We start from the raw sequence: 26,824 nt of genomic DNA on the forward strand, positions 1-26,824 counted from the left end.
CACTGTACAATAGAAAGATTTGTATTTCGTAATATTGTATAAAACTACTTCGAAGATATAAAGTAGTTTAAACAATAAAGCTTTTTTCTTTATGTTTATTTTATTGTTGGAGTTCATCTATTTTGATAATTTAGAAGCCACATAAAAAATGTCCATTGAATCTACCACTCTTTTTTCTAATCGTAGTGTCGCTGCTATAAGTGCACTCTACTAATACAGTTTCTAATATGTAGGGTTTTTTACATAACTTGAATAACTTAAGTATTCTTGTTAGTTTTAGCAATCCAGAAAGTTTCAGAAAATTATGATTTCGAGGATATCGAAGTTTCTTTAAACAGAACTCTACGTATATTATTATCATTCTCACGTAGTCCGGATCAACGTCAATTAATCTTGAGTATGAAAAATAAAGAATGAATTTAAAATAGACATAAGACAATCCACATACATATATATGGGTATGAACCATCGGTGACGTTGATTGTGTTTCATTTGAGTTTGTTTCATTCAAAATAATCGAGACTTTATCGTAGATAAATATAATAAAGAACAAGGTGTACTTGACTTAAGTGCGTCGGAAAAAAACTTTAGATTTTTCTTTGCGAATTTAATTTTGCTTAAGAAAAAACAAAAAGAAATCTAAATAAAATTCATGTAGATAATATAAGTAATATGAATAAATAAATTTCATTTAAATTACGTAATTTGGAAATGTCATTTAAATGAGTATAAGGACAGAGTTATTTACTGAAATGAATATTATTAATCTTTTTGAAATCTAAATGAAGTTTTATTCATTAAAATAAATATAGACACACAATAAATTCTATTAGGAAATTATTATAAACAAAGAAGGTGTAATCATTCAGAATTATTCAAAATTTAATCACTTTAAATATTATTCTAATAATTGAAAATTAATATATTAAGAAATAAGCATACAAAATTATACTTTTGAGGAAGTAGTACTTTTTGAAAAAATAATATTTTTTTATATATGGAAGGAAATGGAATAAGAGAAAATGTATTGAGTTTAAACATTTCGAATGCTGAGATTTTTAATGTCATTTTATTTTTTTTTCAGCTTCTTTTATAAAAAGAAAATTGTTTTTTATATGTCAAAGGGATAAAGAGCGAAGCCGTTTTCCACAGAGTGTAAACTCGAATATCGGTTGTTATTTTAGGTGTGATATATTTGGCCCGTACAAGGGAAACTTTTCAGTCAATTTAGGCATCGTTTTTCCCTTCGCTGTGCACCTGTCGTGCATACCTGGAAGAGACAAAGAAGCCTTAGCCTTTCAGTGAAACGCAGTTCCCTTCTAATTTTCGACTATGTTCGGTACAGCCTTCTTCACTTCACTTTTTCTACGAATTACGAAACTTGTTGGACCGGCTTTTTTTACCTTGACATCATGCAGATTTATTTAAGAGTTAGCACTCCGTCTTTTGTCATTTAATAGATATAAGCGAGCCTGTAGATTCGATCATCCTCAGTCACGGTGCCACTATATTTTTGTAACGTCAGTGCTTCTAGTGCTCCGACATTTTGAAGACCTTATTATTCACATCAAAAAACAACATATTTCATCCTGTTTTAATCGAGGAGGTTCGTAGAAGAGAATTGGTTTTAATAAAGCATTAGATGATAATATAAACATTGACCACTCTGCCGTAATTTACCATAATTGTAGGAGCAATAATAGAATTAATTCTTTAAGGCATTCGACGAAGGAAACGATAAATTAAATTGTTAATCAGTAAGTAAAACAACTTAATTTTTTATACAATTTACTGTACAAATATTTTATTTTAGTCAAAATAATTATGGTAATAGTTATTTTGTTATTTCATTTTTAGTTTTTTAGTTTATTTTTATTTACTGTTCAAATATTTATTCATTGTTTTTAATGACGGATAGTTCTTCCATGTTTTAAGTTCTAAGCTGAAGAATCTAAAAGTTCATTAAGAAGTTCCATAAACAAAGGATTAAATTGCCTTAAAATGAACATGATACAAATTATGCAAGTTAACTTTTTATGAAACAATATTTATAGTTTTTATGTGCTACGCTATAAAAAAATTGAAAATGACTAGAAGAAGTTTTACGATAGGCAAGCGTTATTGAGCATTCCCTCCTTCTTCACTGGTTGACAGTCACTGGTTGTGTCTCGGTTGACTAAACATGACTTTACCCGATTCCGAATTTATCTGAAGCTAACAATGCCTCGGTTGGGCGGTCGGGCCGAACTGTTTTGGATACCCGCACGATTTTTCTCAAAATTTCTCTTATGCAATAATAATTTTAGTAGGGCGAAAATAAGATATACAGTATAGATACTCTTCACAGCTACTCATTTTTGTCATAAATATTGTGATGTAGTTGCAAAGAAAGATATTAACTTTGTCAAATTACGGGTAAAACTAGATACGATAGTTTTAAAGGTACGTTGTTTGTTTTATTTAAATAATATACATTTAACCAGTAATTTACAACATAAAGTAAAATAAATTAAGATTATCAAGATAAAGAGAGATTAAGAGATTAAGATTACTAAGGTTAAGATTATGATTATAATTATTGTTTGTAGGTTGTATTAGAAATAATTACTTGAAATAACATTTTTGTTGCTCTGAGACTCATTTTACGTTTATACAAACACAATTATAAATATCAACATATATCCACAGAATATATTCATTCATGTATGAAATATATGAAAATATCATTACACGAACAATGGCAGAAATATTTATTTCAAATAACTATTGGAAGTACCAAATCAAATAAATATTTCAAATAAAATTTCCATTGATATAAAATTAAATGATTATTTCAAATTATTCAATGTAACGACGGTTTAAGAAATAATCTTTGAAAATATTTTTATTTTTTAGTTCAAACATTATTTTACCCAGCTTTTACTCAGTGAATATGCTCCTACTTCTCGTTTTATCATTATACTGATAGGGAGCGGAGGAGATATACTGTACCTACGTTTTTAAAGAACTGGCAACGCTGTCTGTAGGACGTCAAGGTTTTCTGATTTGAGGCTTCAGTAGCAAACGTTCCGACAAAGTTTGTCCAAGCTGCTACTCGTACAAGCCATTTCCGGTGTAAGCCATGTGTACGGAGTTGCGCCCTTGAGGAGTCACGCCCCAAAAGAGCGAGAATCGTTTGGTAGGGTGATCTGCGAGTAACACAATATTATACATACGGCTATGGTAAAAGTCCTGTTCAATTATGACCTTTTTATAATCTTCGCTTATACAATGACATTATTCCGACTCCATTATCGTTTTGGTTTTTTACGCGTTTCGCCGTCCGATTTGCAAATCACGAAGAACGTTTTTACTGACGAAAGGCCTAATTGGAGAAACCTGAACCTGTTAGAAATTGTGTTTCTGCAAAGTCCAGTCTCTAGACTCTTTTATTATATGTATGTTACGGTCAATGTGTTTAACGTGGGCATTATATAGAATGCCAAATTTTTTGGGCAGTGTGTATACTGGCCAGGTATTTCACAAATGGCTCGGATATCTTACATATATAGTGTCCACGGTTCGTTGGGCAGTGTGTTAAATCCATAGTTCACATTCTTTTATGTTTATCTTTCATCGCTTGTACTATGTCTATAACTGACATTCTTTTATCTTCATCTGTTATCGATTGTACTCTGTCTATCGCTTCTACACATTCTTCAGTTTTCAAGAAAATTGGTAGGTCATGGATTTTCGTATGCGTGCCCCTCCCCTCTCACATCCTAATCCCACCTCACTCACAAGTTTTTGAAGTGACTTGGGATTAGATCGTGATGGGGGTAGAGAACTACCAATTTTACTTCCTGCGGATACTACAGCACACGAACCCAACGGATGTTGACTGAGAAATTTATTGTCTCAATAAAAAATACATTTTTTAATTTCTTTGTCAGAGCGATCCAATACATTGACTTACCCTCTGAACATTCTGTATAATGATCGGACATTTTATAGATTTACCGAAACTTGTTAAAGGCATTTTATACAATGTCTTTTCGAACGGATATTTTATACACCGCCCGGTCATTTTATATAATGCTCACGTTAAACACATGACCGTACAAAAAGTAAGTCGACTGATAAAAGATATTGAAAATACCGATGTCTCTTTCAGTTTTCAAATTTCAGAAAAAATATTTTGATTTTGTTCCGACATTTTTCTCAATTTTTTCGAAAACCGTTTGTTTTACGAAAATAAACACTAGAACATAAAAGAAGCAGCCTCTCCTGTATATGTATTTACATACCTATAATCGAACGTCTAATGCGCGGTGAAAACGCCAAAATTTTCTATCATAGTGAGATAAGAATACGGATAAACGGAGCACGTATGCTTGTGAGGTTTCTATGCTCGTTTCAGAATGGTTTTGTTGTAAATACTTATAAACTAACTTGAGAAATTTTGCTCACGCGGTGTCTCTTTCATTTTCAAAGGCAATCACTCATCAAATGTCTGAGTCAGAAACCATTTTGGCGAACCGTTAACGCCTTAACGGTACTATACAATAAATCCATTCTATTGTAGCGATACCATCCGCTCAAAGACCTTCTAAGAAAATATCCTTCCCAGGTACTTACTTAGCCTGTCCCCCGATTTTCCTGTATACCGACTTCAACGACCTTTGCATACCTGCGTTTCTACGCGAAAATCTTCCAGGTAATTCTACTGATAAATTTTCTGGAGCTTAGCTCCTTTCTATTTCTGTCACCTGTCTGTCCTACTTCAACATTTTCGTACATATCTTCTAAGACGAGTGTACTGTAGGCTTAGACCATGTACATATACTTATAGACCCGGCATAGGTATAGCAGTGATTATAGCAAATTTTTTGTCAACTACTTTTTTCATGATTCTCCAAGGTCACCTTCAATTTTTTGCAAATACACCTATAATTTTTTTACGCCTATCTGTGAAAGGATTTCAAGACGAATGCAGTGAGTATCATAACATAACTTTTATTTTAAAAGCGATGTTCAAAATGGTATCCGTCAACTGCAATGACGAATGCAGGCGAATGAAAGAGTGTTTAGCACTTTCGATAACCTCTGCACTGATAGGTGAGCAAGCATCTACAATTCTTTGTCGCATATCTTCCGGCGTTGGAGGACTGCTAATAACAGAGTAATCTCTACTGGTCATGATCCGCGATTCAGCCTGTATATTGATTATTTCATGATAAAATGCCAAATTATTTGCAATTATCCTGTCCATTCTTTCCGTGTGCTGTGTACATGACGCGACCGCTGACACCTCTCCAAGCCAAGCGTCGGCATTGTCCTTATGGTTCGTGGGTCGATGAGCATAGCTTATACATCTTTGAAACCTGTGACGTCGCATGTTCCTTTATCTTTTCTTCAAGAAAAATTATCTGTGCCGGGTCTATAAGTGTATACATGGTCTAAGACTGTAGGGACGAGTATTAGGTTGCGTAATAAGTCCGTTCGCATTTTTTAACAGGAATGTTGCATTTTGCATAAAACTTTCCTGAAGATGATATATGCAGCATTTTGTTCTATGACCTTCTTCGATTTGTTCGGAAAGTTAAATATACCGGGTTGGAATGAAAGTTTGAGGCGCTTTTAGATTAAAATTCAAAGATAAAAATTAAAATTAATCAAAAATTAAGATTAAGACATTTACAGAACGGAAAATATGTTATTGAATAAATCTATGAATAAATATCTTAATTTTATCTTTGAATTTTAATGTAATAACGCTAAAAACTTCCGTTCCAACTTAACATCTTGTTCATAAAATATTCTTCGTTTAGTAAAAATTTGGAGTATTGGTTAGCATTGAGTTTATAAGAATACCATTCGGTTAATTTCGTTTTGTCGAGCACTTTTGAACTTTCAGTACGAATCCTTCAGTACGAATCCGAAACACCAATGGTATTTACGATACTCGTTTGGTTAAAAACAGGAATTTGATCGTACACAATACTGATCTGTACGTGTCATGGAACAAATATGAATCCAATCTAAGAAAATAGCTTTCCTTTACTATCATCGCACGCTTTCCATTTCCATTTACCATCATACTATTTCATGACGGATGTAGTAGTACTTTTCTCTGTTTTTAATCACGAAACGGTCTCGAGTTGTTAGCAGTGATGGGCAGCGTGTATCTAACAAGGAGAGGCCACGTCCTTCGGGTCACCGATTCGGTTGAAACTTTGCACACTTATAGATCTCGTTCTCCTCTTTACGAATATATACCATTATAGGGGCAGATACCCAATACTTTTCGAGATATTGATGATTGAAGTTTCATTATTCCCCATGTAATGCCGTATTTTTTGTAGCCTACAACAAGAGTCGGTGTGGCGCAACGGTAGCGTGCCAAGTTTTCAGCTGGACGACCAGGGTTCAAATCTTGCCGACTAACGCATTTTTTTTTAAATTTCATTATGTTTTATCATTGCATATTTATATTATTAATTTCAAACGATTAAATTTCACGCATAAAATTGCATTTTGAATTACAAATAACATGTATTTATTTACTAACAACAGGATTATTTATTATTGTTATATATTAAATAATAATTAATAGTAATTAAATAGTAATAGTAATTTATATATTAAATATATATATTAAATTTTAAGAACTCTTTATAAATATCTTGTGTTAACTTTTCGGATTTCGAACAAGTTACTATTACGTTTGTGTGATGTGACATAAGTTCATCTACCTTTTTTTAAACAAGTGCGGTCTTTACTCCCTTATATGTTATTGTCCTTTCGAACGTTGATTGATACTGACATCCTGTCTGATCCGTGTTGATTATATAATTTAAATGGAATTGTGAAATACGAAATACATGTTATTTGTAATTCAAAATGCAATTTTATGCGTGAAATTTAATCGTTTGAAATTAATAATATAAATATGCAATGATAAAACATAATGAAATTTAAAAAAAAATGCGTTAGTCGGCAGGATTTGAACCCTGGTCGTCCGGCTGAAAACATGGCACGCTACCGTTGCGCCACATCGACTCTTGTTGTAGGCTAGAAAAAATACGGCATTACATGGGAAATAATGAAACTTCAATCATCAATATCTCGAAAAGTATTGGGTATCTGCCCCTATAATGGTATGTATTCGTAAAGAGGAGAACGAGATCTATAAGTGTGCAAAGTTTCAACCGAATCGGTGACCCGAAGGACGTGGCCTCTCCTTGTAAGGGCGCATCGAATAATATTTTTAATATGACAAAGATATAAATAAGTACTTGATTGTTTGAATCAAACACTTTTTGTACTTATAGTACCGCAGTTGAATAAAAAGTAAATTAGCTTCCTTTGCAGCCTGCAACCACATAGTGTACAGTCCGTTGTACATACTTTGAGTAAAATATTGCTGCAAAAGCAAGTACTCAGTATTTGGTATTCAGTATTCGATGAGCTCTTAAATACAAATTACAGAAGTATTTTATATTTTATAACACAACTGCACTACGATTTATTTTACGGTTGCAGTCATTAAAACTTTTTTGTAGTTAATAATTTCCTTGAAGAAGAACGAAATGTATATTTATTGTACACATATATGTGCTCCAATGGTTGAACATTAACAACAACAGTATAGAATTTAATTTCGGTTCAAAGGAAATTAATAATATACATATTTATTAGATTCTGTTCAGAATTTTCATCACGACAGTAATTTGTTAAATACAAAATGCAAGTATTTTAAATGGAAGTATTTTATAATGATATAACAATGAAATATAATATTCAAATACATTTCGTGTGCGAAAAAGAATGACAAGTTGATGATGTATTTTTCATTATCAAATATTTTTGAAAATGCTTTCTGTCCATCACTGCTTGTCAGCCGGTATTCGATAGCTGCTCGTTGTGTCCTCAGAATCACCCAACTCTATCAAGTGGAAACTGGTTTCGTGATTCAAAACTTACAGTTAGATTTTTGCCTTCAGTTTTTGCTGAAGCTGTAAAGTCCTACCGGAGTCTACTGTGCGTGGAACGACATCCGTCGAATACAAATATCCCCTCCTCGAAATAACGTTTCCGGTCGAATATGTTGTACTGAAGAAACAGGAGAAAAATTAATGCATTTTAAAGTTTATACATATTTCTGTAAAAGTAATGCTTTAATAAACGTAATACATTATTGTTACAAGAAAAAATGGTGTGTTCAATTGTTTCCACAATAAGTGAAAATGCTTCTGATTAACTTTTGTGTCTGCATTAATTTAAATATTTAGAATTGATCTTTCGATAAAAAAGTACGAATCAAAGTGAGCGACATTCAGTGGATGGAAATAAAATTAAACACTGTCTTATCAAGACTTTGTTTAATAATTACTGTTAAATACTGTTAATTTTACATATTATTATACGATTATTTCCGATACAACCGCAAACTGCCTTTGTATATGCTTATCAATAATATATAATTTTTATTATTTTACTAGCATGTCAGAGATTGCATTACTAAAACTGGATTGATTAATTTTGTCTGTTTAGATTTATATATACATAAAATTTGTTGAAAGTTAGAATATATTGTAAAAAAAGCGAGTAAAATAAACTCTACTACAAAGGACTATTAAGATTTTGTGAACACATACTTTTCTTCTTTCAACAGAAAAAGAGGACAATAAAGTTATTACACACAGAAATTGCATTATTAAATTCTTAATATACAGAGATGGTTTTATTTTATCACTAGACTGTTGATTGTATGCATTTATGACGAAAATGAGTGGATTCAATACAAAGTGGAAGAAATATTTAAAAAATATAAAAATGCTGTTGTATTATTTTTAGGTGACCACAATTATTAAGAAAAGAAATATAAATATGTACCTATATTGCAAGAAAAACATTTCGCTCATAATAAATATTCAAGTATATAAATTTAATAAAATATTGTTTTATACTATACATGTAAGAAACAATTGTAAAGAATAGTTGCAAAATTGGTATTATCGTCATGCAAATTGTAGATGAAAAATGGACGCATGCTCCGATTGTCTTCTTTTCATAACATGTGGTGTTAAGACTATAATATTTTGATGTGTTCATCAAATAGTTATAAAATACATATTTTGAACATATAAAATAAATATTATACAAGACATAAATCGAGACGAGAAATCTTCATACTTGCACATAATTACATAGTTTATTATTATCAGTAATCCTTATTTAATTATAATTATTCAAATGTTTCTCGTGTAAAAATGCTTTTACACTGAATTTTAGTGGTACCAATGTACAGTAATGTGTAGAAACCTCCAAGTCAATACAATTACGGGAAAAAGGTTTTTTTATTACTTCATACTCCATACACATGCGCGTCCCTCGGAAGGTCAAAGGCGATAAAAAATTGAAGGGCGTGTGTATGTGTGTATCCGTATATGAATACGTGATAGCATATATTATAAGGTTCCAGAAAATTGCAATGTTTTCTCGATGGTCGCAGGGAAATGGGAAATGGGAATTGCGAAATAAAAAGTGTCATGGGTAGCCTTCCATTGCCTGACTTGAATCGAACCAATTGGCTTGAATTGGGCCGATCGGTTTGAATTGGATTGATCATTCAAGCGAACCGGTCTTCCTCTGGGCTTGATTGGTTCGATCAGTCTCAAGTCTCAAGCATAAAGCGGATTGAGTCTCGATCTGCTTGTTTTAGTTGACAAGAATCAAACAGATTTAACTTATCGACCGGACCAAGCCGGAAAAGGGGGAGTTCCCCTAGCACCGGACAATTAAGGTTTTTTTTAAATAAATAAAAAAATATAAAACTTTGTTTGTTTTATTCTGCGTTATTTATAAATTATCAATGCCGGAAACCAAAGTAATGTGAAAAATAATCAACATTTCCCTAATAATTAGCTTGAATTAACATATTACTTTGGTTACATGATTTTAAAAACTACTGTGATTTTATAAGGAGGATAGTTGTTATGATTATTATGAAACAAATTGTAATTGTTATTAATCTATGTTATCTATAGGAAACAGAAATAACGCAATACAAAGTAATTATTAAATGACATGGTTAAATTTCACTTTTGAATGAAAAAGAGTATATTTGTTAAGATTTTTAGTGATTGTTTTTATAGTATACGTCAAGCGAAATAAATTTATTGAATAATTACTTAGAAATGCATCTTTACAATATCAATAATTGGTAAATAAACAAATTTTTGTAGTTCTAGTGTTAAAATTCCTAGGAGTATAATCAGCAGTAATCAGCCACGGTGATCAAATGTCATTTTCATTACTCTGAAATATGTATAACACGTATTGCTAAAGGCAGTATAAAGTAGTGTGTGAATATATTTAATATATGTTAATCAAGAAAAAATAGAAATAAATTTTATTTGCAATATAAATTTTTATAAAGTTGGTAGTAAAAGGTATTAGCAGTGCCATCTACGGCGAAAGACTTAAGCTTCTCATCAATTAATACCGTAGTATTCTCATTCGATGGCGCCACTATACGGTTAAACGCATATTTCCTTAAAATGGTAAGTATAGACACAGACGAGGTATAGGAGTAGACCAATCACCCAATGCACCGACGAGATATATATAAAGACTGCCAGCCCCCGTGTTAAAGCACAGACGAGGTATAAGGATAGACCTATCATCTTATGGGACTTCGTGTCCGATGTTCTGAAATATACCGTTCAAAAAATCAGAGGTTTTGGTATGCTCTCTACGATTTAGAGTGGTGAGTTTAGGAATTATATTGAATCACAGGTATCGAAGGCGTAGTTGCCAAACCACATAGGAGAATATTCGTCGCATAGTTGCCAATTTACTGTTACTGCCGTGTAATGCACAGCGCGTATTTCGGCTATTTTCCAAGTTACAGTCGCAATTCTGGAAAAGTAAACGAAACGAGATATTACATGATTAATTCAACCTGAATATTTCATCTCTGTTTAAGTACAATGCTTTCTGTTTCTATACCCATTTTAAAGCTAAATAAATGCTTTTTCAATTTATATAAATAAACTTTTATTTATTGATAGTAAACATAATAATAATTGTTGTTAAAAATTGAAATACCTATTTAGCGCTATTTTTATCTTGAAATTGATATATATGAACTGTTGTTGGCTCCTTTGAACGTTCTTTTTATCCAATACAATTTTCAAAAGAACGGAAAAATATTCAAAAGATTGTCAACAAAAATTTTAATGACAGCTGTTATGCGAGGTTCCATATTCGTTACAAGTTAAACTAAGACTGTGTGTGCATTTGAGAGTAAAACTGTCGCGAGTTACTCTCCAGAGTCAAATTCGTCAGTGTTTTATTATGCACGAAAGGAATAGCCCTCTCCGGTAGCAAATATTTCCGATGCTACCGGAGAGTGCCATTCCTTTCGTGCATAATAAAACACTGACGAATTGACTCTGGAGAATAAGTCGCGACAGTGTTACCCCTAAATTGGCACGCATCCTTAGAGTGTATGTAGACTAAAAATGTTGTCATTCGAAGAAAATGTTTCTCCACCGTTTATATTGCAATTGTTTGAAACAAATGTTCCTGCTTTCGTGGCAGGAGCATTTTTAAAAATTTAAGGGAAATGAGGAACTTTCTCATAAAAGCGGACATTTTCAAATTTCCGTAATTAAAGTTATTTCAAGTGAACGCTGCACCGTGACATACAGCTTCTGACGGCTGGCGCGCGGTAGAAGCAGCGGCCGGACAGTCTTACCTACGTGCAGCGTTCACTTAAAATAATTTTAATTCTCATTAAAGGGTCAGTAATGGGGACACTTTGCCCTATCTCCCCATTCTTTTTCAAATTTTTAAGAATATTCCGGCCATGAAAATATTGCATCTATTTCAAAGAATTGCAAAATGAATGGTGAAAAAAACATTTTTTTCAAATGACAACATTTTTAGTATACTCTCTTACGTTATCACTATAAGCTCCCAAAAACTCATCTTTGATCTTTGTCGATTTGTTAGTTCTAGCCGTATAATTTAATGAAAAAAGAGTGACACTTTCTTACTTTTCTGTAAAATCATGAAAATCCTTTGAGACTTGTTCATAGGTGACTACAGTATATTCAAGTTTGAACAAAATGCGAAACATTGCTGCAACAAGAGTCCGATTTAAAAAATATTGTTAAAATCACATGAATAAACTATATAAGAAATTGAAAAAATAAAGATGATGTATGGAAAAAAAAAACTTTACCCTCGACGGGATTCGAACCCAGCGTTTCCGCTCTGTAGTCCGACACCTTGACTGCTCGGCCAACCGGCGATGTTGTAAACGTTGCGAACATTCTGGTATATATCGCACGAAATAGAATTTATTTTTTCTTAAAACATATTTCTGAGGTCAAACACTTACTTGTTTCAATGTAATAACGTTAAAAATGACTTAATATATACTTGCGATAAAATCAACAAGTGTAACTTTCCTCCTAATAGCAGAAACGTCGAAAAAATTCGGTTTTTCTTGTTTTTGACAAAGACTTCCCACAACAAAAAATCTAAAAAAATTGAGGACACTGCCTGTTATGGTACTTTATTGGGGCACTAAACAGCTCAATAGTATGTTTTCATATTTTTGAGAAACCTGCATTTTTTCCGATTTTTTTGAGGTTTTTCATTTTTTACGACCACAGTTTGCATCCAAAAAATCTGAAAAAATTCTCAAAAATCCGCCTTAGGGTCCAAAATATGTCACATTTTTTCAGAATTTTGGGAAGCATCAGAGTGCGGAAAATGTACGGAAAAGCTCAAAATCTAATTTACCCTGTAACTACCCTCACGAGCAAGATAGGGGGTTGAAATTTGGCTCAGAGGGGTTTTTCTTGGTCAGCTTTCGAATGGTTCATTAATTATTGAAAAACGTCTAAGGGCAGTTTTGACCATCTTATTCGGCTAGGCCCTTTTTCGAGCGGAGATTGAAATTCCGTCACGTGCGTCACTAAATAAAAATCAAAAATACAAGATAAAAATCCACAGTCTAGTTATTACATTATTCTCTGTTCATTAGAATTGTTGAAAGAAGGAATACATTTTTAGTTAACTTCTGTTCTCTGCAATTTTCAATAAAAAAAAAATTGTAGAGAACAGAAGTCGATGTGTAATCATTGCAGAATATACTTTTTATAATAACTTTTATCATAACAATAAATTTTATATAACTTTTTCCTCCGTGAAAATGTTCTGCTCGGCTTCGTTAAGGAGTTATTAACGAAAAACGCGGGTCATTGAACAGTACATTGAAAATTTAAAAAAATATTTATTTCAATTCTTCCGTAAATGACCATGGGATTTCGCGAGATTGGAAATAAAATAAAAATCACATTCGCAACAAATGACGCGTTTATTTTATCGCGTTTTGTGTATAATCGCGTGGATGGTCTATTTGCCCGTTGGCCGGACATATCCGCGCTTATTAAAATCGAAAATTTAACAGATTACATGTTTACGGAGAGAGAAGAGTCATCGAGTCGTTCGGGCGAAAGATTAATCACTAGATTGCGAATTTTAATGCGAAATAAATATCGCCTGCGTTCGTTGGAAGATACACAAATCAAAATTTCCCTTTTAAATCATTTAACCATTTTTAAATATTCTAAATGCTTTTATACTGTTTTGCGTTTGATTCATTGATTTTTAACATGAATCTATAAAATCCTCAGTCTTATTAATCATTGTTCGTTTAGCCTGGGATGAATAATCCTTCAAAATATAATTTTTTAAATTCGATGCTCTCAATGGGCTGATACAAAAACCTTTTAAATTCCACGAATTTGAATGTGAAGATATTTAATCTCCCGATCAAGAGCTTTCGACAGAACGTAACAAATCCGATTTTACCGTTTCCATTCGCGGGATTGGCCAGCAGGGACACGGTAGGAATCAGTGTTAGGTGTGGCCAATAATTTCATTGTTACGTTTTCAGCGCCGTAAGGAAAAAATCGGCTTGATACTCCGCGTTTTCCAGCTACACTGAAATTTTATCTTCGACTTTTCCTCGTTTTTCATTCTACATTACCCCCGGTTCTGCTTGGTAGCGTTCACGTTCGTGTCGGCCCCACCCCCTCTGCCCTTCGCCGTTGCGTCAGAGTAATAAGTTTCAGGAGCCACTGCTCGATCGCTGGTCGTTCAATCGGCTGCGAAATATCGGAAATTGTTACATGCTTCTCGTATGCTGATTTATTTTATTTCTGCCCCCATCGATTGGCTGGCTCGATTTTACAATCACTAAATAATATAAATCCGTTTCGAAGAGGATACGTTGAGCAACAGTATCCGCTTCGTATTTTCCGCGTTTCGTCACAGGCGAGGAGAGGTGTTTTCACTTTTATTAGGTTCGCTGCTGCAATTTTTCCAGCCACGCGGATCAGGGACAAACGATTTCTCGGGAAATAAAACGCCGCCCCTGGAAAGGGGAGAATTCTTTCGCGCGACAAGGGTGCGCACAGTTTTCAAGAGTCTCTTGCACAAAATCCGTGTTGCGGTGTGCACCACCAACCTGCTGTCAGCAAATACCACCCTTCTCTCAAATCGGAACAGGAGAACCCCCGGTGGTAACAATACCTCCGCCAACCTGTGGTGTACCTTTCCAAAACTCGCTGGAGACCACGTATCGTCCCTTTGACAGCGAAACCGTATGCACGCGAACCTAAAATATTAGTTTATTTTATAATTATTTCAGATAATTGTGAAATTATTTTCCAAAATTATATCAGAAACATTTGAAACATTATTTCCAATAACATAATTAGTTATATATCATTTATTGTTCCCCTCAGGGTTACAATTCCCATTGCATCTCCTTCCTTTCCCCGCTCTTATCCTAACCTTAGCCTAACTTACCAATTATCTTACCACGCAAAACCGCACACATCTTTATACACAAGCGAGCGAGAGAGAGAGAGAGAGAGAGAGAGATATCTTGTCGACTTTCCGTAAAATAGGATAAAAGTAACAATATAAAAATAAAATAACCAACGCCAGAAATACAATAACTTAACCTACAATAAGTTACATTATGTAACAAAAAAACAACAATTAAATATCAAAAGCTTATCACAGAAAAAATAATAATACACAGCATACCTGTCTTTTCTCTCTCTCTCACACACACACACACCTCCGCCCCCTTCCCTAACCTCATGGACCCCCTCTTCCACTCATATTCTCCCACCATTCGTCCACCTTCCTCAACCATTCCTCCCCTTCCCCCTCGATCCGAGCACTACCCCATCAACCCCTGCCATCCTCTTCCATCATCCCCTCCCATACACATTTCCCATACGTGTTCAATAACATAATTAGTGTAGGAATCTTGGGAAATGGGGAGATTAATCTCTTTGAAACACTTTACTGAATATTAATATATTTAGAAGAAATAACGCTGACACGATTAATACTCTTTCTCGCAAGGCAGTCGCAACTCTACTCTCTCCGCTCTTCCCGAACATCCACGCTTTATAGTCTTTCACCCCCTTGCATTCATCTCGCTTGCACTCTGTTTCTTGCATCCATCGCTTTCATTCTTAGAAATACACAAACTCTCCTATTACTTAGACCTAAACACTTTTCATTCACGCCTCTTCAGTCACTCCAGTTTTCCAAACATATCGGCGCCGGACCGTCGCAACATGACCCGGTCGCCCGCACGCACGCACGCACAATGAACCATTCATCCCACATTAGTTTATTTTATAATTGTTTGAGATAATTGTGAAATTATTTTTCAAAATTATATCTGGTGCCCAGATTGTCGCGTTTGAGTATACTTTATACCGACACTCTTGTGACATATTTGAAATAAAGAAATATAAATATTGAAATAATATAATACTTGAAATTGCTAATGTCTCAAATGAATCAATACTATTTTTATTTGCAAACAGCAATATGGAAATAAAGGTGGGTAATGAATTATTTCGAATAGCTATTTCTTCTTTTAACTAAAATTTTTCCAGGTCTGCCTAAGGGTCAGTATAGTGAGCTCAAAGTTTCGGGACGAATAACAGTGAAAAGAAAAATCATTAGCTTATGGCAGATGTGGAGAAATGGAAGTGTCTTGATTCGAGAATTTCTGTTTCCCAAGGGCTTTGGTACAGTGATCCCAAAATTTGGGAATGAGTGATAACCAATGGTAAAATCATTAGCTTACGAAAACTGTGTTATTTTATATTTACGGACACTAGGTTGTTCGAATTGGGCAGGAAACGGCAGTAATCGGATACTTTCGAAAAGAAATTTTGCACATCATGGGTGAAGCTGAACTCAAAGAAGGTACTCTGGCCCTCGATGTCAGCCAAAGTGTGCCATTGAGGGGTGACAATGTCCCGGCGAGGAGTGGGTAACTCGGTAGAGTGAGGAAAAGGGTGAGGATAAGGACGAAAAGTTGAGGCACGTAAAACCATTTTTCGCCTATTTTTGTCGGTAATGTGGTCACTGTACCTTATCGCGAATCTGCGGAGTCTTGGCTCTTAAATGCAATCTAGTTTGGCGAGCAAGCAGATGTACTTAAATTCCCTTAACGAAGGAGAGAGGGAGAAAGAGAGAAAGAGAAAGAGTAATTCGAATAAAACACAAGGAAAGGGAGAAATGTCATTCCACTATTTCAATTACGAGATGGTAAGACCAAATTGGCGTATCTGTTACAATTTATCTTTGAGCCATTATACTGGCGACGGTCTGCGCGCACAGAGGAAATCGAAGGTACATTTCCGGGACAAAGGGCATCAGCTATTTCGTTGAAGGGTTCGAGAACGAGGTCGTTGCGTTAAGAACGGAAAAACTGCATAGAACAAAGCGAAATGGCACTCGTCACAACAACTCAATTTTCACGGGAACGTTATGCAACACGCGTCGAAGGAAAAGTCGGGTAAGCGGTTGACAAACGGACGAATAAATCCGTCTTGATGTTGGAGGCGTTTATGCGCGACTTTAGATAGCCGTGTTAGGGAGCATAAGCACGTGGTTAGGATCTTTTCCAGCTGAACGAGCCGCAATCACGCTCCTAGGATCTCTCGTGTCCGAGCACGTGTCCTGTGCGAACTTCTCGCGTCTTCGATGTCGAAAGTTTTCCATTTCCCGAGGGTTCGCGGGGATGTAATTTAACTGCGATTGCTTGACAGTGTGGTTTCATAGTTGGTTGTGAAAGAGAAAGTTGTTACCTCGGGATAACGAAAATGGCGATATTCCTAGTAGTCAAATAATAAAATAAAATTTATTAAAATTTAGAACCAGCGAGGTTCTCAGGCAGTCGTTATTACATTTTTTATCCATCGATTTTAAATAGAACACGCGCCATTTTGTTCCAACGCGAACTCCTTTTAGAAGATTTTTACTGCAACAGGAATTTAATCCCGTTAAATTAATGCGAATCGTCAATCCATAGCCTACGGCTTATCTGGAATATCAGTATAACGAACAACGAAGTGAGCGCACATTTCTTTCTAGCTAATTGTATTTGCCATTAAACATCGACGGTATATTAATTACATGTTCGTCATGCATTCGAACGATTTGTTAGCATTTCTCCGTATGACAGCTTGGGATGATCAATAGCAGGGCCCGCTCCAGCGGTTACGAAGCCCGGGCAAAAAAGCATATTGCGAACTTACAGCCAAAATTGCGCCCCTAAATTTTGGCGCCCCGGGCAAGTGCCCGGGTTGTCCCCCCCCCCCCCCAAAAGCGGGCCCAGGCAATAGTCATTACGAGGTTACAATCGGTTTTTAGAAATGGAAATTAAGAAACGGAATGAAGTGCGTTCAGCATCCCTGGTATGTGGAAAATTCGATCCTCGGATACTGAAGCGCGTTTCCGGTTCGACTACCGTTCGCAATGCCTCTTTCTCTGTAATCGTGACTGATTAAACAAACTTTATTACACGTTGATGGCCTGCAGGCTAATTTCACTCGCAGACTATCCGTGCAGAGCCGGACAGAGGGTCTTGAACGATGCTTTTCATCCCTTAGCAGCCAGTACTTACAAGCTTGTGTACGATCGCAATTAAGAGATTGCTGTTCCTTGGGACCGTATTGAATTTACTGTAATTAAATTGCGAACCTTTCCACATTTATAGTGTGAGAAGATCTTCGAAAATTTCTAAAATTCAGAGTAAATTGATTGGACCTTGCAACATGAAGTTGGCATCATGACTTTGTCAGCGCTTGCGGCCATTTTGTTGTACGTTTGATGAATTAGTCTGCGCTGACCTGTCGAGCGGAATTGACGCGTCGTTAGCGGAAATGAAATAATTATGTAACTATGCAATTTGTCACAGACTTATCCACTAACGACACGTCAATACCTAACAGGTCATCACAGCAACCATTGACATAGTCATGTTGCCAAATTTAGAAAACTAATAAGACATTAAAAATATTGGTATGTTCGCATTAATTCGCACACTACTGTATTTTAGTCATCTACAAGTCTAGTTACAAGTCAGCGAAAAAATTGGACAACAAATGACCAGAGTGTTGTAAAATCACGATTTTATATACTTGAATAAAACTAAAATGTCCGTTTATTGACAAGTCGCATCGATAGAATGCAGATACAATTTTTCTTGTGCAGAGTTCTCGCCGGTCCGCAAACTTACAAATCAATTAATCCGATCTCGGTCGAATCGACTTATTGTCTCATCAGCCTCTGTTGCTTGTATAAAGTGCATAACGAGCGTATTACTTCTCCCGATTGAGACGCTCTTTGCCAGCACCGCAATTGCTTCCAAATACTCATCGATCATTCAATTTCGCAGTGGACGAGACTCGCCCCTCTCGGTTTCGCAGTTTCATAATTATTGTTTCCCGGGCGGGCTTTATCAATTTCGCGCGCCGCTGGGTGAACCCATGTCTGTTAACTTTGAATGAACATCATTTTATCTCTGTTCATCTTCCCTTTTCTCTTTCTAGTATTTTGTAATACAAAGTGATTTCTCTATATATGTCGCCAAGGCCTGCATGATAAACGTCGCGGAACTATCCCCACTACGGGGTATACCCCGTGAGGGACCGCGGAGCTCGAGAGGTCTCGGACGCCGAGGAGTGTAAACATGTCTCCTGGACGATACTTGACGCTGGCAAGACCTGTGACGTATATGGAGAATTCACTGTATTACGATTTTATCTCTGTCGTTAACTTGGACTAACACGTCGGTCACATGCTAGTGACGTAATATTTCTTTATCGAACTTCAAAATCAATTTTTATTACCACCTATAATTTTCTTTCGATGTAAGACGATTGGTCGGGACTTTCGAAATTTTTAGGTGCATCGCCTGAAACGTTTGCTTTTACTGTGGTTATTGTTGCATTTTATTTTGACGGCGAAAATGTGACCGGGTCTGAATGGCTCTCGAGTGGCTTTCAAGAGAATGCAGTGACGCACGAACGAACACGAAATTTTCATTCTACGCTGGAACATTTCTACAGAGGGTGTGGCGGACCCCTTGGAGAAGGGTTCATCGGACCCAGGTAGGAGCGTCGTTTGCAGGCTGGGACCTTGGACGCACTTGGTCGCCAGGCCCAAGCTTTTCCCGAGCGCACACTTAGTCGCCGGAAGTCTGTTCCTACCTGGGGTGCACATTTGGCGACCAGGTTCGGGGTTTTTCCTTGGCGTGCACATTTGGCCGCCAACCCTTGACTTTCGCCAGGACACGGATGTTCGGTGCAAGGACACGAACTTTCTCCAAGGGGCACGTACAGGAAGCGACATCCCCACTCCAGAAGTTTCCTTGTTCGAAGGAAATTTCTGGAGGCGCGGGGGACTAGATATAAGCGCGGATTCTGACGGATGAGAGGTCAGTTAGTTCAAGTCAGTCTGTAAAGTCAGTTTGTCAAGTCAGTCAGTCAGTTCATTCGCCGTCAGTTGTTTCATTGTTATTTCATTTGTTGTTCCTTGTTACGTCGTTGAGTTTTTGTTGTTTATTTAATAAATGGTTATTGTTATATTGGGTGAATTCTCTATTTAACATCCAAACCACAACACATACCAAAGAGGGAAAATCGTGTTATTCCCGTCAACACCGTGTAGCTGCTGAGTGAGATAAATCAATTCCGTGTTTTGACAGCAGGTTCTTCAGCAACTCAATTGCTTTATTTTATATCGTTATTTAAGTACCAGACGCATGAATACCCATTCGAGTGTTTTGTTTCGATAAATGTATCGTAAACATATTGAAATATATTTATTGAACGATCTTCCGTGAATGCGTTTGCGCAGTCTGTCGACGCTCGTGAATTATACAATTTTTAATCTTTAGGCCTCTAGTTCCAGTGTCTATTCACGCGCTTTTTAGACAAATGAAGATTTGAGAACATTGTTTAGACTCATTTCAACGGGTCCCGCCGTTTTAGTGTTATTTTACGTAATTTTTAAACAGATCGATATTTGGGAACCTTTAAGGGATTAAATTGACCATTAAAAAATATTCTTCTTGACAATTTTCGTGTAGAACGAATTGCTTCCACTAACTCTTGAAATGAAGTAGCACACGGGAGCCCAGGTTCCAATTTCAAGAATGCAAAAATTTTACAGGAAGTTAAAATTGCCTGTCGATCCATCTCGATCACGATTTCTGGGTCACAGATTAAAATTATTCGATGTGTCCGTTCCCCGTTTCTTCGAAATAGTCAGGATTCCTTAATCCAACCCACCCCCGTTGGTGATCGCGCGAGCAGCGTGTATGTACGTTGCTTCTTTCTTCTCGTCGTTCATACACCCGAGGGCTGTCTTCTATTCATTTTCGCCACCATCTTGTTCGTTCGATTGTTGTTAATTTTGCCCGGCTTGTTTCCGGACGACTACACGGTGAATCAAATTGAGAATTTAATTCGCGTCGGAAAATACAGGGGTGCGGACCCCTTTGTTTGTCCTCTCCCTATTGATCATGTCAATTCAGCCTCCGAGGACACGTGTCGCCCTTCAATTTTTGACCAGTGCCCGCTGGCATGTTTTTGCCTATCATTTGTCGGCGTACTTCGTGTTTCATCTTTTTAATCCGGCCCTTGATTCAGAGTAGACGTTTATTAACTGGACAAAATCGATTCCTGACCGTTTTGTTGTAAAAAATTATTTCGATAATATCTTATTAAATATATTAGATTTAGAACATATGAAAGTCTGGTTTAGGTAATCTGCATATTTTCTGTTCTTTTTTGAGGATTTTGATTTCTTACAATAGAATGTTCTACCTAAAAATCTGAATTAATTACAGTATGTGTATCTAGGTTTTCTAGATACAAATACTAATACTAATAAAAGAAATTAGAAATGAAGAAATTAAGAAATACTAATCTTTTCCGTTTTATGGCATAACTACCCTCCCGGTTAAGATATAGGATTAAAATTTTGCACATGGTCTTTCTTGACGCCCTATCCAGCGGCCCATTACCTTTTGAATCAGACCTGGGAAAAATTTCAAGAAAAAATATTTAAAATGCTATTTTAAATAGTATAATTTAATGTGGTTCAAATAAAATACTACCTTTAATAGAACGAAAAATTTCGGCAAATAAAATATTTTTATTTTGATAACCAGATACACAGAATAATTTACTGTTGTACTTCAAATATGTATTCCAAATATTTCCTTGCAATGAAAATAAGTTGAGCAAATAGATAATATTATAAATTATAATTTTTAACATAAGATACTATAATAGTTAACAAAGTATTTGTTGTAGGTGAATTACGAATATTTTCATGTAACATGTTAATAAACAGACGACAATGTCGCAGTAATCAACTATTTGAAATACTATTTTACACACTCCTTAAAATAAGTCACTTTTTCAATATGTTCCAAATAAAATACTATTTTTAAATAGTACTTCAAAAACTTCTTCTTATAAATAAAATAATTTATTTGCATGATTATACGCGTGAAAAAGGTCGGCGAATGGAAAGGAGAGAGAAGCAGAGAGCTGAAGTCCCTTCTTCTCTTTGAATTACTATCCTTCTCTGCGTTCGGGATATTACAAAGAATGTAGCAGCTCTGCTAGAACTGTCGGGTTGCAGACCAGACGACAGGCCTGTTACGCAGGCATCGCTGTAGTTTACACAAATTGAAGTCGTTTCCTTATCGATCTCCGGCAACATTCAGCCCGCGATTCCACTCAGCGGGCTCGGTGTGTAAAGTGCTCTGCGCAACAAGTATCTAACGATACATGACACGCGACTGGGATTTCAAGCATTCCAACAAGCTGCAGCACAATCAAAGGAAAGCCGACACGACGCGGCGCACAGTGGTGCCAAATGGCCAAAAAGCGGCAAAAAATCTATAAAAACGAAACTATCCAACGAATTTGTTTGAAAATGTGTTGAGAGATTGCCACAGGTACAACGCTTATTTGGCAAAAAAATTTTTGTAAAAAGTTGTCAACATTAAGTAATATGTGCTAATCGAAAATCTCTGTTTTCTGCCCATTTTTTATTTATGGAAGCATACAACAAATCCTTTAATAGATTTTGGTCTGGAACTAATCGTTTTGGCAAGGTGTAATATTGATCTAACTTTGTGCAAAAAATCATGAGGCCCTTCGAGACCCTTTCGCCACAATTTAAGTTTAAATATCAACTTTCAGAATTTCCAAGGAACAACATGAACTTTTAGTCCACTACTGGACACAACAGAACAAAGCCACCCATGTGGCACCCGACCAACCACGTGGTCACACCTTTTTCAGTCGACTCATACGACTCCTGACCAATCACGTGGTCACACATTTCGCAGTCATCAACATGACCCAATACATCCATCGTCTGCCGTTACATCGCCCCGCCTCCTTTACCAGCTAAACTGGGTTTGGGAATAATGGCTTACGACTAATAAGCACGACGCATGGATTTTCACGTGTTTCTTTCCTCACTGTTGTCATCCCCGACACTGGCACATTCTGTTAATTCGGTGTCGCTCCAATTACTGCGGATATCAAACTCTATGGGAACAGAACTATCAGGCATCAATCTCAGTCGCTCGTGAGCATATTTAAGTACTCTATTGCCACTTACAGGCTTCAAACGGTATCTGTCGTTGGGCAAAACTTCTATTATCTTATACGGTGTGACGTTGCACAAACCCCGTCGCCCTTCGGCGCCCCTAACCACCGAACGGAGGGACCGGACTGCCCGAAAAACAAAGTTGTCGCGAATAGAACCACGGCTCGATAGGTTGGGAAGCGCTCCCCGAGGAACTCCCGAATCGACAGGAAACTCGTACTTTCACCCTTTCGCGCGCGCCGAGCCCGGCAAGTTTCAGGTAGGCGAACGGCACCCCGGTATCCAGCCGACCTGAGGAAAGGGCACAGCGCTTCGCGGGACCACCTACGCCAAACCATGGCCAATACGGAAATCCGGTGCACCGGTAATAACGAGGAATGGGCGACGCCACACACGGGCCAGACAACCCGGAGGTGACGACGCGGGACGAAGGCCCCTGTCGACCAACCGACAATCTATTTCGCGGTCCTGCCGTCGCCTCACCTAGCCAACTGCAAGGGGCCTCGGCGAGGGTGGTGTAGGCCCCCCCCCCCATATCGGGGCAGATCGCAGATCTGCCCCGCGTTTCCATTTCGGAATGATTTTCGCGTAAGGTCTGAGGCCCAAGGACCCGACGTAGGCACGATCCTGCGAGTTACGAATTTCGCGCCAGTCGCGCGCCCTATTAGCGGAAAAGCCGGACTAGGGCAAGGAGTGGGGATGCGAGGACCCTGCCGTAACGCGAACGGACTAGGCCGAATTACTGTCGCGGTGACTTCCGTACTGTGTCGCACAGAGAAAAACTACCGAATTAGCCCGGACCGCCGTGTTGCGTAGATTACCGAAATCCGTCCTCTTATCGTACACGCGACGTGCGTGCAGTTCTAATACCGAGCTACAGCGGGACCACGATCTTGTTACCGTTGCGAGGCCGGAGCCGAACTACCGAAGGACCATCCCGAGCGAGACGGGCAGAACCGCGACAGACGGCGGAAAAATTACCGGCAGGAACGGTGAGTCCCCTAAGTGACCGTTTTCGTGTATTTTTCGCGAGTTGGTTCGCCAGGCTCTGTCGGGGAACCGACGAGGTCGGCCCACGACGATTCCGTGCCCTCGCGGCAACGCGAGCTCGCGGATCGCCCGTCGGACGCGTAATATCGCGTCTCGTTCCCCGAGTTTTTGCGCGCCGAGGCGCTTCTCGCCTCGGACATTCCGCTCGTACCGAATCCACCGGTACCTCGAGCCTCGGCAGCGAGTTCCCGGAAAAATATCGTGCGGAAGTCTTCCTCGGAGGAGCTGCCGCCGTTACCGTTTGCAACCACCCGTTTGTTACGTTACATTTCGCGTTATTCCTATCGAGCCGTCGCGTAGCCTATCGCGAAGTTTTCGCCGAGCGTTCGCCGTCCGTCGGAACCGAAACCGCGCCGCGACAGTCATACCGTAATCGCGCCGACCACCTGCGTGCCGCGAACTCCTCGCTTCGGCGAGGGGTCATTCTCGTGCCGATCTACCGCACCCCCGCGGCGTATTTTACCGATCGACAACAGCGCGTTGCGAACCCTCCACCTTACCGCAAATTTTGTACGAAGAGCGCGGGCTCTCGGGCGCGGCCACGTGGCCGCGGCTTTGTAAAATCCGACGCCAATAAAATTGTAGAGCCCAGCCCGACTACCGATCTTTTCACCTGCGAGATCCGCCCTGCCGTGAGGGCTGTCCTCGCTCCCTTCCGTGTCCGAACCCCCGACCCTTTTCGCGCCTCTCGACCTTCTCGCGGTTCCCGAAGGTTCACCTCCCGCCCCCAGCTTCGGCTAAGGGCGGACTTCGTCCGCGTTTCGCGTGGCACCCTTCCGGTGCCTGGCGCCCGAGCAGCAGGTTCGTTTCGATTTCCGAGAACCTTCGAGAATCGGTTAGTACCGGGAGGACCGCACATTCACGGTCGTACGCGGCCCGACCTCTGAGCCCATAAATTCCCGGAGTGGACCCCGCCCCCGCCTTCCTACGCGGCGAGTGGAGGTCCACGTTACAACGGACCGCGAAATTTAGCATCTAATTTCGTTTGATTTCGTTCGTGATTTTCTATAAGAACGTAATTTCCGACCGAAAATCTAACAATTTTTGCTTTGTTACTATCGAATCGTGTTTTGTCGTACGCGGCGTTTTGGTCGATCGCTTGGGTCGCTTGTTCTCTGATGTCCGAAAGGTCGAGTTCTTCGCCGTCATCATTAGCAACTGACAATGATATTGGTCTGGCAACTTTGCCTATCAGCAATTCCAAAGGGCTATGCTTAGTGGTACGATTCGCTGTACAATTTAACGCTAGTTGGACATTTTCAAGGGACTCTTGCCAGGACTTGCTATTATTTAGTTCTACCGCGGTAAGCATATTTCTAAGCGTACTCATTGTTCTTTCTACCTGACCATTGGCACGACACGTACCTGTAGCGATTAGGTGCAGGTCAATATTATGGGTCTTGCAGAATTCACGAAAATTGCTGTTTGCGAAACATCTACCCTGATCGGCAATAATTCTGGAGGGGGCCCCAAATAAATTCACGCAGTAATTCAGTGCTGTGATGGCACTGGCCGCGTCTATGTTTATGGAATGTCGTAAAATTACAAATTTGGTGAACGCGTCGACGAACACAAACACGTATTCTTTTATGTTATTTTTGCCGCTAAGTTTTCCCGTAGCGTCAACATGAATCGTATGCCACGGTACGCTTACCTTTGGGATAGGATGCAGCTCGGCTTGCGCTTTACCTGAGTGAGACTTTGATAATTTGCACGTGATACAATTTTCGACAAATTTACGAATGTACTTCGACATGTTAGGAAACCAGTAATGTTGATAGGCCTTCTCTAAGGTTTTGTTCCAACCAAGATGCATAATAGACTCGTGAACATTATTAATTACGGACCATCGAAAATGTACGGGGACTATGGGTAATTGTTGACTGCGATTTTTACGTTGTATTTTTCTATGCAAAACTCCTGATTTCAACGAATATGTTTTGGCGGTATCAGGATCCATTTCATTGTTTTCCAATTGGGAAATGATCTTGTTCAGTTCATCATCTCGTAGTTGCTCAGTTTGTAACCAGTTCTCCGATATCTCGGCCAAATTAACCCGTTTCTGTTCAATCCGTTTATGACTGTCTTTGATCGGTAAAGGGTTTCGCGAGAAGAAATCCGCGTGGCTCATGCGCTTTCCTTCTCGGTATACAATGTCAAAATCGTATGCCTGTAGGAATGCCCACCATCTGTGTACTCGCGGGGTAAGGTCCATTTTTGTACGCGAGGCTTTAAGCGAGTTGCAATCAGTGACGACTAGGAATTGTCTTCCTTGCAAGAAGTGGCGGAAATGTTTTATGGCATTGACTACCGCTAACGTCTCCAACTCGTATGAGTGATATCGCGATTCGGCGTCAGTGGTTCTCTTACTACAATACGCGACCGCGTGAGATTTACTATCTACTTTTTGTATTAGGACAGCGCCGTAACCATCCGAGCTGGCGTCAGTATGTAATTCGATTGGGTATGACGGATTGAATAGCATTAGTGTGGGTTCGTTTATTAAATTTGCAATAATGTCTTGTCGGATCTTTTCGTGTTGCTGTTTCCATTCTATCTTTCCTTTTCCCGTAGTCAATTTGTATAGTGGGGAAGTGATCTGAGAAAACTTAGGTATAAACTGTCTGAAATAGGAAGCAAGGCCTATGAATTGCCTAAGCTGAGTCACCGTTGATGGAGGAGAAGATTCGGTTAATGCTTTTACTTTCCGCGGGTTTGGCCTGATTTCCCCCGCGGTCACTTCAAA

At 38.2% G+C, this 26,824-nt stretch overlaps 1 protein-coding gene across 3 annotated transcripts in view; it reads left to right on the forward strand.

Moving 5' to 3' along the window:
* Window positions 1–1,333: 1,333 nt before the first annotated feature.
* LOC143356173 (endochitinase-like) overlaps window positions 1,334–26,824 on the forward strand; it is a 63,453-nt gene continuing 37,962 nt past the window's right edge. The window contains exons 1-2 of one of the 3 annotated variants that reach the window (XM_076791644.1): window positions 1,340–1,606; window positions 1,719–1,757. The gene's annotated coding sequence lies outside the window, so the exon portion shown is untranslated. Of the gene's footprint in view, window positions 1,607–1,691; window positions 1,758–26,824 lie in introns of all 3 variants that reach the window. The other 2 variants (XM_076791643.1, XM_076791645.1) reach the window with 2 other exon arrangements.

This window comes from Halictus rubicundus, chromosome 8 (assembly GCF_050948215.1).
Source record: "Halictus rubicundus isolate RS-2024b chromosome 8, iyHalRubi1_principal, whole genome shotgun sequence".
Taxonomy (NCBI): domain Eukaryota; kingdom Metazoa; phylum Arthropoda; class Insecta; order Hymenoptera; family Halictidae; genus Halictus; species Halictus rubicundus.